Genomic DNA, 15,828 nt, shown 5'->3' with positions numbered 1-15,828 from the left:
CATTGTAATTGGCTAGCCATGACTCGCAAGCTTGCTATCTACACCTCAATGGGTAGAATGGCCTCTTTTCCATATACCAGATGTTCGGAATGTCGTGCGGTGGGCCCAAAGAGCGGCCATGAGATGCTTATCCCAATCACTGGTGTGGTTATTCACCTTCTTTGTGATGATTTTACAGATCATGTCATTTACCTTTTCCACTAGACCATTGCACTGTGGCTAGTATGAAGTTGAGTGTTGGCGTGTGATGCCTAGATTTTTCATCAGTTCTCCCACCAAGTCGCCTCTGAAACCTGGCCCTCTATAAGATATTATCTCCAGAGGTGTGCCAAAGCGGTAACATATGTGCTCAAATATGAACTTCCCCACTTCTTGGGCTGCAATGCGTGTGGTGGCTTCTGCTTCCGCCCATCGAGTCATGTAGTCTACACCAACTAGAATGTACAGTTTTCCCGACTGGCCCCTTGGTAAAGGACCAATTGCATATATTCCCTACTTCTCAAATGGGCCATATGAGATTATAGGAGTCTGTGGCTCATAGGTTAGCGTTCAAGCTCTACATGTTTTACACCAATGATGCACATCCCTGTCGAGACTAGGCCAAGAGAATCCTGCCTGTAGAATCTTCCTACTAGTAAAATCTAGAGAAAAGTGGTCTCCGCAAACACCATCATGGCAACTTGAGATCACCTCCTTGATTTCACTGGAGATTGGCACTTGCCTGAGGATCTAGTCTTTGCCCTTGCAGTACAACGTGTTGTTTATAAGACGGTATCTTGTTGCCTTTCAGACAAGCCATTGTTTCTAGCCTTTGGTATACCCTTCAAGACATTCTCTTGTATCTAAGAAGCTGATGATATCAGGCATAGCATCGCTTCCCTGAAAGAGAGGCAGCTTCAGTTTGATTGCTCCTATGGGAACATCTTGTAATCTTTCTTTGGCTAGAGCGTATGCTTCTTGATTTTCTACCCTAGGGACATGAAATAACTGCACTGCTTCAAAATTTCTTAAAAGATCCTTAACTTGGCGTAATTGGCCAAGAAAAACTTGATTTTTACAAACCCAAGTGCCATTTATATGCTTTATCAAGAGCATGGCATCGCCAAACACATTTAGGAGTTGAACCCCTTGCAAAACACATTGTTCTAATCCAAGAATTAGGGCCACTCACTCTGCTTTGTTGTTGGAGTGGGAGTGTAGTAACTGCCCAATAGAGAAGATTTTTTTCCATTGCTCATTGAAAATGACGATGCTAGTTGCATCCTGGTCCACTGTCCTTTTTTAAGCTCCATCAAAGAAAAGAGAGTGAGCTCCTTCTAGCTTAGGAACCTCCACCATTGGTGTCACTCCTTTGCCTTATGTGTTGACCTTTAGCTTCTTCTCATAGTGATGATGAGTAAGAATACCTGCTAGACTAGCTCTAGTGGAGTTCTCCACTTGCATAGTGTAATCAAACTCTTGTAATCTAACGATCCGCTTAGAGATCCTAGATGAGACATCCATGTGTTGCATTACATACGAAAATACTTCTTCCACTGTTATAATTACAAAGGGCCTAGGCAATAGATAAGAACTGAACTTTGTAGTGGAAAACATCAATGCAAGCACCATGTGCTCTACCGTGGTGAATCCTTTTTTTTATTGGGTCATGACACAACTAGAGCAGTAGATAGGACGCATGAAAGAGGTTTGGGTGCAATGGTGGGAAGTGGATCCAGGATCTGTTTCACTTCATTGAGTTGTTGCTCATTTTCTTCACTCCATAGGAAGGCACTTCTATGGGTGACTTGTTGTAAAGGGAGAACCACTTGAGAGAGCAAGTGAATGAACCTGCTCAAATACCTTACCTTGTGAAGGAAAGAGACCAATCGCTTAGTTGTTGTGGGTGATGACAAAGATACTAAAGTTTGAACCTTGCTTGGGTCAGTATCAATTCCTTTGGCTAAAATTACATGGCCGAGAAGAGTGACCTTGCTTTCACCAATGTGACACTTATCTATGTTAAGCTGGCCACCCAAGGCCTGCAACCTAGCCAGGCCATCATAGACCTTCCTCAAATGGAGGGAGCGAGAGATGTAGATGTAGAAATCATCTATGAAAACCCGTATTGACTTACCAAAGTATGGATAAAAGAAACTGTCTTTCTTAGTCTCCATAGCCATGATCCATGGTCTTCCGAGAATGATAGGGTAGCCCTCCCCTTGTGTGGCATGACAAAAATGTCTACCTCCACTTCCTTATTAAATGCCTTCACCTTGACTGGACTCACAATGTCGACACATTTCACTTTGACGTTATTTTCCATTTTAGCTCGATAGAGTGCCGGCCTACTTACCTCTAGGCCTAGATGGTGCATCATTTTCTCACTCATGACGCATATTTGTAAGCCACCATCTATGTAGATGTTTGAGATACATTGCCCCTTGATGTGGGCATCCAATGATAGGTAGGATGTTGTCTAGATTCCTCCTAGAGATAGCCCCACATATCCTTGGTCTTGACTTTCTAGTACTTACCATCTTCGTCCATTGTCTCCTCATCCTTGGTGCAAGATGGATTAATTAGGACCAGGTTATTTTCGCACCCTGCATCAAAACATCTTGAACTAGGTCATATGGTTTAGCATACTTGCCCAAAAAAAAATCCACGATGTTGATCTTCCACCGAGGCTTAGACGCATGCTTGCTAGACTCTCCTTTTCCTTTCATCTTTTCCTCCCTTTGAGAGGCCTCTTCGTGCCTAGCACGCTTCACTCCCATGGCATCCACTTCTTCTACTTTTCCTTTTCCTTTGTCCTTCTCTTTGACACGCTCTTCTACCTTTTCCTTTCCCATAGCTTCAAGACTGAGGACACTCATTGCTTGGTTTCCAGCAGCTTGGGGGGGGGGGGGGGGGGGTAGAGGGGGAATTAGAGGTTGCGGTGGTGGTGGTGGTTGTACGGGCGGTCGAAGGATTTGGACTTGTGGAATCGGCTCTGGTTTCCTGGGTGGTGATGGACTCGCCCTTGGTGGAGAGATCGGATTCTACCTTACTCCCCTATTTAAGTTCTGCCTTCTTGGATGAGGACAGTAGTACATGCCATGCCCATCCTCTCCATAGTTGTAACAATGGTAGTCCTAATTCTATCTTTGCTACCCTCTTCCTTGCTGTGGATTTCTGGCAGGTGCATGACCTTTCTACATTAGATGTAGTGAAATATTCTCTAACTGGTTGGTGATTTGGTTGAGGAGGACTTGTTGATCTTCAACCGGTTCCCATGGTTGATTCCTTTGGATGACTTCTGTAGGTGCATCTAGGTGTGGTCGGGCCCTACCCGGTTCCTCTTCCTCGGTAGTCCTAGCTTGTACATGCAATTTATTATCTTTAAGGTGGGCTACTTCAATTGCTACCTCATAAGTGGCAGGAAACCTTCCCTTCACTTTCTCTTTAAGAATTGCCATAAACCAGCCACAAACCGGTCTTTCTTTAGGAAATTGGGTGTCCCTTCGTCCTCCCTCAGCAATGCAACACATCGCCGCCATAGATCCACGAACTTTGATTCATATGTTGCATATTCATCCATACTTCCTTGCTTCAACTCCATCAGCAATTTCCACAATTTCTCCGATGTAGTGCCTTCTCCAAAGGGCCTTAGAAATGTTGCTCTTAGCAAGTCTCACCTCTCCTTGGTGGCTTGCACCAAGGTGTTGTACCATGATCTTGCTTCCACTTTCATTAACAGTGGAAAAATACGCAGACGCGAAGCATCGTCATCCCTTCCAAAGACAACACATGCTATCTCAAGATTATCTAAGAAATCCGAAGCATCTTCTCCCACCTTACCTGTGAAGGTTGGGAAGGAAACGTTTGCCATTGCAAAACAAGATTTTCAATCTCTTTTTTTAAATTTTCTTTTTTTCCTTTCTTTTTTTTTAAAACACAAGTAACTGAGTGGCTTCTAACGACTTTCTTACAAGGTTGGGTGGATAGATCAAAACAGGATGAAAATTGAAACATTGAAGGAGTGATGGTAATCCAACACCGGGAGGATAATGAGATTTGGGGAGCTAAGGATCTCTCCTAGCGCCGCAGCACCAAACAAGAACACAATCTTCTACTGATAGAAGATCTTTCTATCTACATATATATGTACATGCATGTGTTACAGAAATCTAAAAGGAAAAGCAGTTGGTCCATTATCCACGATGCACAGAGTGTAGAGTACTCACTTATACCCTTACGATGTCGGTGTTGAAGTGTCGGCACATCCACAGGAGGTCATCGCCCTTCATAGGCCCCACCTTCCCTTCATTGCTCAGAACGTATGGAGTGATGGTGATGTGCCTAACCACTCCTAGACTTTTAGCTCTAGCAGTAGTTGCAAGTAGTTAACGTAATCGGCTCGTTGCATGAATTCCACACCATTTAATTGTAGCTCATGTTCGGCCCACAAGGTTTCACCCGTGGTAGACAATTTCTTCAGGATGAGTTGAACGAGGAGAGAAGGAAGGCCCTCTACCCGCCTTCCAAAAGAACACTGACATTAGCCAAACCACTCTTCTCTAGGGCATGGGAACCTCCTTATCACCTTTGCTTTGGGGTTGTCAAAGTGAACTGGTAGTACTCGCATGCGTGCCGCAAATTGATAGGTGATCTTCCACCGCTTTACCTTAGATGAATTTCTTTCTGGCATCTTGGTCACAATTCTGCTTTCCAGAGTCAAACTCGAAGCACTCACGTGGCCAAGTGCTCCTTCCTCCTTGGGGGTCATGTGATTTAGGATTGGCCTAGCCTTCCTTTTCCCTTGGCACGATGATCCCTTTGGGCCACTTAGGAGCCGAGGCTACACTTTTATTTTTAGATTCCTTGGGGAGGAGAGGCTTTACTAACCTCTTTCCTTCCTTAATATGGATGATTTCTTTGTAGTGGATGTCGATGTAGAGGATTTCCGCTTCTCCTTTACTTCCGTTGATGGAAATAATTGTAGAGTGCGATGGGTGACGACAATGAGAGCAGCTTGCTACCCTCCCTCTAGTGGATCTTGATTCACAGTTAGAATGAGAGATGCGAGATGGAGAACTTACTTCCTAGATGTTGACAACGGTGTATTCTGGCATCAGCACTTTGATGAACGCTGGGAGTTGAGATTTCTCCATTCAGTCAACGTCGCTCAACTCACTCCCAACCAAATCAATGCACAATGGCATCAACAATCATTGCCATATCCTTTGATCAAGGTAGAGCTTTTACAGGTCAAAGAAAAATTATACAAATATATGCAGACAGAGGGTGCAGAGGAAGTCCACCCCAAGTGGAGAAAGAGCTGGCTGAACAAGAATCCCAGATATCTGTTCACAAGAGCACCTGTCACCCTTCAAAAATACCCGACCTTTTGTCCTGTACCAAGGTTAAGGACATGGCAATCACATGAAGCAATGACAAAGAAGCGGCCTACATGGTTGAATTATCCAAAATTGCTAGCTCCAAAAAAGAGAACATTGACAGAGGAATACATGGTGAAATCCTAACGGGCGCCATGACATTCTTCAAAAGTCTCCCTGATCTCTCATGTGCTATGCTCTACAAAATTTTCCGAATGCTTCTCACATGCATTGAAGCTTTTCACGAGCCAAAGCAAGCAGGCGCACCGTGTATGTCATTCCTCGAGGTTAGTGCTTCTTCAATTTCTTCCTCCTCCGTTCTCCAATTGGAAAATTCTTGCAGCCACTCGTCCATGGTCGAAGAAGTCAATTGTTTTTAGCGTTGTAAACTAAAGGATTCCGAGAAGCCCTTCTCCGTGGGGGCACCAAATGACAAGTGCAAGCGCAAAACCGATCCCAACGGCCTCTACGCCAAGATCGTGCACGTAGAACTCGTCACGGGGAGTAAACAGGGTGGGGCACCACTTAGCTTTGACTGGCTAGGATGAGGACATTAGCAATTCAAATAACACTAACACACCACATCGGAGAGAGAGAGAGAGGAGGCGTAGACGGAGGAGATGAAAACCCTTCAAAATGTGAGGGAAATCTTGATTCAAGGTGGTATTTACAAAACCCTTCATTTCGGTGAGATGGAGACCGCAATGTGTGTGTGTGTGTGTGTGTGTGTGTGTGTGTGTGTGTGTGTGTGTGTGTGTGTGTGTGTGAGAGAGAGAGAGAGAGAGAGAGAGATAGACAGGAGAGATGGGCTCCTGCGTGAAGCCTCCTTAGGGTTTGGGTTTGGGTTCTGCATCATCTTCCCGACCACAACCCCTGGTGGACATCCTGTTTGCAGCATCTGGGACCTGCTCTGCAATCAGAAGGGAAACAACAGTCGGCCGCGGCTCTTCTCGACATCGAATGTTTCCCCACATAAGCAATTTTGAGGTCCTCATTTCATTCCTTTGCACAATGGCTCTCCCCACAGTGTTTTGCATCAACCCTCGTGAAGCCTCAATGTTGCATGTGGTGTCTGATACTGATGCACTGTCTGTTGGGGATCTTACTATAACTGTCTCACTCATGCTTTAACTTCTGATCCACTGATTAAGGGAGAGCATAAGGTAACTATCCCTACTAGAACTGTGGTGTCACAAGTGTCTGCCTTCAAGGCACGTGCTATTGTGCCTTATTTCACTGGTAAACTGCCATCTCTGAATGAAATTGCTGGCTTGTTAGATCAAGGCTTCAAAAAGGCTGTAGTAGATAAATTTTTTTACAACGGATTCGGGCTATATGAAGTTTTTTTTTTCTATTGAAGATCAAAGCGCATTTCAAAATGCCTCTACCATTATCCTTTGTGGACAGGTTGTCCATGTTTTTCCATGGAAACATGTCACAAGCGAATCAAAGAAGAGTTGCTATCCAACTGTCCTGTTGGGGTTGACTTCATTGATTTGCCTACTTTTTAATGGCCTTGCATTGAGGATCTAGTTGCTTCTCTTGGCAAAGTGTTGTTCTCCCCCACCATTAACTACCCGAACAGAAATAGGGCTTGTGTGATGTGGAATACTGACAAGGCTATGCCAGAAACCATGGAAATAGAACTAGAATCTATTGGAAGACTGGTCATTTATCTCAAGTGGGGCAATCTCTCGGGATCCTGCTACCATTATGGACACTTGGGTCATTTTTCGAGAGATTTTCCCACTCTAGCCAAAGGAATAGTGGACCTCATCCCCTCCTATCCAGGTAGTAAGCATATGGTGCCCAAAGAGAAAATATTTGGAAAATCTTCTCCAGCTAACTTGGAAAGGTCTTCTCAACCTCCACCTCAAGGAGGACCCCTAAGTATGGTGCTCCTCTTGGGAGATATAAAGCTGCTCTCCAAAACACAACGGGGAAAAACAAATCCCATGCAGGGAACCAGGCATCTTCAATACCTTCTTCTTCCCAAAAAGCCAAACAATCAGAAAAAGGGAAAGGGTTGTAGATAATGAGGGATTTTAGCTCTCCAAGAGGACCTTTAGAACTCAACCAGGGATAACTGGTTATGCTTCTCCAAATGTATTTGATGTCCTGCAGGACATCCCTTCATCAGACACCTTGGCTGCAATTGATTCCGTGATACTTCAACACTCAGCTGCAAAAGATGATGTCCCCCACATAGGAAAATCTCATGTTAACATAGAGGTGCATATGACAAATAGCACTAGTGATGAGGAGACTCAAACTATCATGGACACCCCTGTATCCTAGATGAAGATAGCATCCATAAATGCTAAAGGATTGAGCCACCCTTCAAGGCTTCTAGCTTTCCACAACTGGCTACTGCAAGCTGATCTTGATATTTGCTTGGTTCAAGAACATAAAATGCATGATGAAGCAGGTCTAACTATGCACTTTACGGAGTACGCACTGTTCTTTGGAGGGAAACCAGGAGATTACTCTGGTACCCTGACCTATGTAAGAAACTCCAACCATCCTCATTGGCTTCTGGATCATCAATCATGTAGGTGCTTCATTATTCAGGTTACCACTGACCTTGGGCCCTTGCAAATTGCAAATGTATATGCTCCTAATGACTCTGCTCAAAGGATACCTATATGGGACTGGCTAGCTAATATTCAATGGGCCCAGGGGGTTCTAGGAGGAGACTTCAACATGGTGCAACATGCTGACCACTCCACAACTCTTTCTCATGTTATGTCTGCAGTAGAGGGCATTACTTGGGACTTACTTCAAACTTCTGTTGCTCTCACTGATGCTTGGACTGTTGCTACTAGACCTTCTCCTGGTTTTACTTTTCACTCTCTGTCTCATCATGGGTCCTGGTCTAGATTAGATAGAATTTACTTTGTTGGGTCAAATTGGTTTCCCAATTCAGAGAAAATGCAGGTGGACCTCTCCACTGCCCTTTCAAATCATTTCCTTGTTGTTCTGCACTTGTTCAACTCTGATTTGGATAGTATGTATGAATTTGGACACTCCAATTCATTAATGATAAATAACTCTTTGCTTACTCATAAAGTTTTCAGACAACAGGTTTTGAATCTCATAAATGATGCTATTGTCACATTTGATAATCCTTTATCTTCCTGGCTATGCATTGTATCTGGCATGCAACAATGTATCAGGGATGTAGGAAAGTTTGTGGCTAAGCATGGTAATGAACAATTGCTTCAGGCAACCAATATTGCTAGAGAATTAGTTATGAAAGCTGGTAACAAATCTGTCATCCTGAGTCAAACTAAACTACACAAACTGGCTCAAGCCAGAGGGGTAATTTTGGAATGGGAGATAGCTCGAACTAAAAAGCAGAGATACTTATGTAGACAATGGGTGATTATTGATGGTAAGGATGTATCCAAGGGCTTTTACAAGAAATTGAAACACAAAAAAAAAGGTAGAGCCTGACAATGTTGCATCATGGGTATGGGCCTCCACTTTGTAAGGGCTCTGACATTATGGCAGAAACAGTAAATTATTATGATGGTCTCCTAAATGTTGGGCCTGATGTATCACAAGCAAGGGCTAATGCAATTCAGACTTTGCTGCACGTGGGTGATCCATGCATTGATAAGTCAAGAGCATTGAGACTGGAGCAGCCACTCAATGAGGCTGAGATTCTATATGCACTGAAGAAGTTGCCCAATGAAAAATGCCCTGGCATATGTGGTCTCTCAAAAGAGTTCATGGTTTCTTTCTGGCCAGCTCTGAACAAAACAATCTATTCATTGCTCAATGCTATCTAGCTCTCTCAATGCATGGATCCTGCATTGAAGCAGGGCATTATCAAATTGATCCCCAAAACTATGTTCCCCAAGACCTTAACATATTGGAGGCCCATCACTATGATGGGAATATTGTACAAGCTTCTGGCCAAGGTCATTGCCATTAGGGTGGCCCCTGAATTGAGAAAGTGCATACACCCAGTTCAAACTGGCTTTGTGGGTGGTAGATCTATCTATAACAACATCTTGACTGTCCAATTGGAAATTGAACATGCTATCAACTTTAAACAAGATATGGTGATGTTTCAAATAGCTTTTGTGAAGGCTTTTGACACAGTACAGTGGGACTTTGTTACCAGCATTCTAAAGAAAATGGGATTTGGGCCTAGAGTCAGTGGATTCATAAACTTGCTAGGTAGTGGGGCTTTCTCTAGAGTGGTGATTAATGGCAAGCTATCTGACAAAATTCATACTCCTAGATCAGTGAGGCAGGGCTGCCCAATTAGTCCTCTTTTTTTTTGCAGTTGCTACCCACCCTTTATATGCATATTTGGATTCTCTGTCTTCATCAGGCTCCTTGCAAACTCTTCAGTTAGGGTCTAAACATATTGCAAGGAAGGTTTTTGCAGATGAAACTTTCCTCTTTTTGAAAGCTCACAATGTCAATATTTTGAGATGCACTGAAACCTTAGACCTGTTTGCTCTTGCTGTTGGTCTGAACATCAATTTAGCAAAATCAGCCTTGATTGACATCTCTGCAAGAGAATTTGATGCACTTATTTGTTCAGGTAAAAGGTACCCTAAAGGGCACATCTTCAGGCACCTGGGCTATCCAATAGGAGTGGGAGTCACTCAAAGACAGCTCCAGCAGTGGGTAGTTGAGAAAGTGCAGGTTAAAACAGCAGCCTGGCATTGTATAGAATGGCCCATTCATGTCATATTAAGATTTGTTCAATCTGTTTTTGTGCCTTACATGCTTTTCTATCTGCCTCTCTTGGACTAGTCTGACAAAATGTTGCAGAAGTGTGTATCTTGGCTAAGTTTCTGTGGAATGCCTCTTCAGCTGTTGTAGCTATGGTTTCCTGGTATAAAATTGCACACCCTTCCTCTAAGGGGGGGCTACACATCATGGATTTCAAGATACATGCACAGTCTAGAAGGGCATGTTTGATAAAACATATGCTTGAAACTGACACTGATTGGTCTATTTGCTTGTGGAGACTGATAGATTCTGTTGTGGTTTACTTTCATGGCACTTGGCACATGTCTAGCTGGGACAAATTGTTTACTGCTGCTCCAATTAAAACTGGTTTTGACATGTCTACTATGCTTGTGAGATCTTGGAAAAATACTTTCTTTATTTTGTTATGGAAAGGAAGGATCAGGTACACAAGAAATTCATTAGGAGCTGAAAATGTATTTTGGAGCTTTGTCTCCACCTGCCAAATTAATGGGAGAGTCTGCACTTTCCCTTTTAAAAAATGGATAGTGCAAATCAATCAAGTGCTAGATTCTAACTTGCAGTTGAATCTGTTTTTTGTTGCCAGGAGACAATTTAGGCTGGCCAATTATCAGAGAGGATTATGGAATCAGCTTGGAGCCCATGTATACAGCTTGGAAGTGCTGGGATAACCAAATGTTCAAGACAGGCATACGGACTGGTTATTGCCTGGTTATGCAGCTAACTGGTGAAACTCCCCATACTCAGTATTCTATGTAGTAGCTCTGCCAAGTTCATGTATATCTAAAAGATGTAAAAACAATGGTCCTTACATATGTAGGCAAAATGGTGGGACAAAGTGTTATTTGCTATTTGGTCCATTCCTAACCAATTCAAGTTTAAGTTCTTCTTGTGGAGAGTCTGTACTGGGGTGCTCCCCACTGCTTTGGCTTTGAATCTGTCTAAGAAGGGCTTCACCAATGGTAAATGTAATGTATGTAACAAGGATGAGTCAGTTAGACATTTATTTTGGCATTGCAAACTTGTATCTAAATTGTGGAATTGGTCAGCAAGTATGTGGTCAGATGCTTGGCGGGTATAGATCACAAAATTCAAATGACTTTCTCCAAAGTTAATAGTCACCAGGACTCAGCCTTGGAATTTGCCATCCAATCCTTCATATTTTGGTTTATGTGGTTCATATGGTCTATGAGAAATGCACATGTCTTTGAGGATGTCTCTAAGTTCGATCATACAGTTCCTTTGTCTGTCATCAAGGATAGGATGGCAGAGGATGCACTAGTACTACATGACAAAAGCCTGAGAGAAAGAGTGCTTCACATTATTGGGAAGTTGAAGGTTTAGCACCTTCAACATGATATTGTAAATATGTAATATAAAACTTCCCCAAAGAGAGAGAGAGAGAGAGAGAGAGAGAGAGAGAGAGAGAGAGAGAACCTATAGTGCATTCTCTAGGGAAATTTCATGTGTGCGGAGATTCTACTCCTGTGCGTAGTGACCCTTGGAGTCATTGTATGTGCATGACCTCTCCTTCAAGTGCTGACCCCGATAGTGATCTCTCAGTGCTCTTTTATAGGTGCCGGCTGCTTAGTTTAGTATAAACTAATTAGGTTTAGGGCCCTAAGCTAGAGAGACAAAGTAGGCAATCGGGTCCCGGATGGTTGACTAGTGCTTTGTTTTGGGAGAAATAAGAAAATGATATTCTCCTAGTTGGGCCTTTGTGACCATCACCTAGAGGGAGGTGGGATATACAAATGGTTTTTTTTTTTAAGTTTGGCTTGGAAAACAGAAAATGAGTTACCCTACGGATGTTACTGAGGAGGTTCATCGTGGATGAGATGCCGGCAAGTCTGAGGCTTTAGTGGTGTGTTGGTGTAGCACGCTTATCAATTTCGGTGCCGATTGGGGCACTTCTTTCATTCGATGTCGCCATCGTGTGTTTTTGGTCCTTCTTGGTTTGTCTATGCGTCGATGTCCATTTTCTTTGCTTCTTTTTCCTTCTTGTGCATGCCGTGTGTGTGCGTTGTTGGTGTGTATGTGATTGTGTGTGTGTGCTTATGCGTGTAGTGTATGTATGTGTGTGTACATGTATGTGTTTGTGAGTGTGTGTGTGTGTGTGTGTGTGTGTGGAAAGGGGGAGAGAGAGAGAGAGAGATGGTATGAGGTGTGTGTGTGTGTATATATATATATATATATATATATATAAATAAGTGTTTGTGTAGTGTGTGTGTCTGTGTATGTGTATGGAAATAGAGAGAGAGAGAGAGGGCTCAATTTCCTCCTTGCCGACACACACACACACAGATGGTGAGAGGTGTGTGTGTAAGTGTAAGTGTTGAGAGAGAGAGAGAGAGAGAGAGAGAGAGAGAGAGAGAGGTTACCATGTACTTGGTAGTCCTAAACCCTAACATTGTGGACAAGTGGGGATTGATGGGCACCAAAGCCAAAGTAGATGAAGAACTTGAGGAGAAAGCACCAATAATCAACTTACCTGATGCGAGGTTAAGAAGAGAGAATGAAACTACAAGGATCAACACTGATAACATCTATGTGGGGCTCTCTATTATAGATGTGAAGAACCCTACACCGGAGAGTTGACAGACCAAAAAAGACTTTATGTCTTTACCTACACAGAGGGATCGGAAGTGAAAATTGCTGCTTACGACAAGTATGGGAGACAATACTCAACAATGGGCAAGAAAGAATTAGAAGGATATACATACTTTGGGAGACCACTACATCAGTATTATGTTACTTTTAGCTCACAAAGACCAGCACCAACAAATGGAGTGCAAAACCCAATGACAACAGGAGGACAAAGAACTCAGGTTGCTGACTCTTTCAGTCAACCTCAGTACTCGAAGCCCGGACCAATGGGATCATTACATTCCAGAGAGTCAATGGATACGAATCGAGGTAGTGCAGTTCCAATCCCCACATATACCACTCCAGGTCCAAGGTTCGAAGCGGAACCATCACATTTACCTCCTAGTAGTAGATTCAGGGCAGGGGAACCGACAAGGGTAACCCATGAAGTCCATGATGCTAGAGAAAGCTTTAGCCGGGACACAGGAGCAATGAGATTGGTAGCAGACCATAGACGTATGAGACCATCTCAAGTAGCCAAGTGTATGCCAAAGAAGTATGGTGGTTCAAGAGATCCGTATGCACATGTGTCACTCTTTAAGAAAGTCTTAAGAGCTGAGCAGATAACAGATTTCCATACACAATACGAGGGATTTGGTCTTACTCTAGAAGGTACGGCATTGACATGGTTTCAAACACTAAACATAGGGGGATTCCATGACATTGACCATTTGCTAAGAGAGTTTGCTGAGGGATTATCAAAACGAGGGATTAAGCACAATACGGTCTCACAAATATATGCTTTTAAACAGAGAGAGCACGAAAAAGTGAAGGAAGCTTCACTTCGCTTCAAACAATACATTGAGAGATGTCCAGTACGTGAACGACCACAAGATGACAGACTATCTGTTCTCTTTATTGAGGGACTGAGAAACGACACTCTCAAGAAGGACTTGCACTTGAAAGCTTGTACAAGTTTCGAGCAAGTAACGAGAGAAGCATTGTACTTAGTGGATAACTGTACGGTTTATGGAGAGGTGTCAATGGATACAGATTTTGCATCCAGTAGCTCTTCCTCCGTAGTGAGCGAGACTACCACTAAAAAGAATGTTCAAACAACAACCATGCCAAATGTAGAGCAAATGATAGAAGAGGCTCTAAAAAGGATGGCACCATACCAAAAACCATTGCCAAAACCACTGAAATGGTGTGCTATTGAACAAAAATGGACAAACCATTCAACAGAGGAGTGCTATTACAACAAAGGGTATGTAAGGGAGCGTCAGTATGCACCTCCTGCTCAATTAACACCACCTCAAGTACATCCAGTACCTCGATACCCAACGGGAAATGTACCAGGACCTATGGGGATAGAAAGGCCACAACCAGTATTGGGACAACAACCACCTTTACCAGGAGCAAGACCAGTGGGCATTAGATATGCACCAACCTTAGAGAATCAGGAAGAACAAGCCTTAGTGCCTGTTCAAGCCTATTATGAAGAATCTGGTGCACACATGTCTCCAACTGTGTATTACCCACCAGAAGAACCCAAACAACCAGAACCATGGGGCATGATTGGGAATGTTGGAATACCAACAGTTACAAGTGCTTCTGATGAAGAGAGATACAATTTGGACGCAAGAACATTGATGTTCATAGCTCATGGAGGGTTAACAGGACAAAGACCATCCTATCCACAAAGGACGAATCAAGTGGGACCAAGACCAGCACTAGGACCCTGTTACAAGTGTGGAGGTGACCATCTAATGAATGTTTGTCCACATACGGAAATCATTAGAATTAATGCTTATTGCACTGAGTGTGGGGTTACTCACTTCATTGAGGATTGTTCAAAGAATCCAAACAAAGTGCAAAAGACGACATTGAATATGCTAGAAACTATTCCTACCAGCAGTGGGTCTGAAAATGAAACTCTGATACCAACGCAAGTTGTTACTAGAGCTCAAGCTACGAAAACCACTAGAGAACCTGAGAATGGAAAGTTAGCGACTGAAGTGGTTAGTCAAGGACCGCGGAGTCAGAGAAACACATGGAAAGCTAGAAAAGCACACATGAAGTTGAGAAAAGAACGTGAAGACGCTATTCTAGCTGAGTAACTAAAGCAAACTAAAGATAGATTAGAAAAACTTGAGAGTCGAAACGGGAAACGAGAGATGAGCCCGGAAAGAACGAAACAAAAGAGTATCAAAGAAACAATGAGCTTAAGCTCAGGGGGATCAATGCTAGTCGACAAAGTACACGAACCATTGGACGCACTGATGAGAGCTTACGAAGCTAGGTTAAAGACCAACCAAACACAAGAATAGAGGTGGATGACATACCCAAACGCGGAATTGGAAAAGCAGAGACTTGAAATGTGCGAGAGAATAATCGAGACTGCACAAGCCTTATTAGAACCACCAAGAGAAACAATGAATTGTGGAACGGAAAACCCAATTCAGCAAGAGACTATCATTTCACGGGTAGCTGAAAAGATTCCCAGTGTACAAAAGCCTGAAAATACACACAAGGATGACCGCATAGTGTTGAACACAACCGATCAGGAGATAGAGAGTTTTCATCCAGTCATACAGAGGTCTTACGGAAGAGATGAGGATTACAATGAATTTTGGAAACAAGTGAGAGAGGCAAACTTTGCAAACAAGCTAAGTTGCTAAGCTAATCAGACAAATTGGGAAAAGGACATCAGGAATCCTCCCATAGTGGAATTTGAGGCAGGATCTCAAGTGGACTTGGATCTGCAATCTTACTGGGGAGATGGGGGCTCAGTTAGAACAATGGAGAGCAAACCTCATTCACTGAATACCTTACCTTCATACTTAGGAGAGTATGAAGCAAAATCCGAGATTAGAGCACTTCCCTCACGAAGAATCTCATCAGAAAAAATCATGGACTGGCAAGGATTGATAGAGATCTTGTCAACACCAGTGACATGCACTATCACTCTAGCTGAGCTTTTGAGGCTAAGACCACATATGTGGACCACTGTAGGAAAATGCTTGGAGAAATTCGGGATAAAAGACCCAACATCGAGACTGAAAGAGGGTGTACAAGAGTTGAGCAAACCACAAAAGAACGCTAAGCTTGTACCCTTAAACAAGGTCGGAGAGTATTGCGAAGGTGA

At 43.2% G+C, this 15,828-nt stretch overlaps 1 pseudogene; it reads left to right on the top strand.

The window, feature by feature from the left end:
• The first annotated feature begins 6,371 nt into the window (after nt 1–6,371).
• Nucleotides 6,372–10,853, top strand: LOC147455831 (uncharacterized; annotated as a pseudogene).
• Nucleotides 10,854–15,828: the final 4,975 nt, after the last annotated feature.

Source organism: Adiantum capillus-veneris, chromosome 6 (assembly GCF_014529385.1).
Source record: "Adiantum capillus-veneris isolate H3 chromosome 6, ASM1452938v2, whole genome shotgun sequence".
In the NCBI taxonomy this organism is placed as follows: domain Eukaryota; kingdom Viridiplantae; phylum Streptophyta; class Polypodiopsida; order Polypodiales; family Pteridaceae; genus Adiantum; species Adiantum capillus-veneris.
This window is presented reverse-complemented; position numbering and strand designations above follow the sequence as displayed.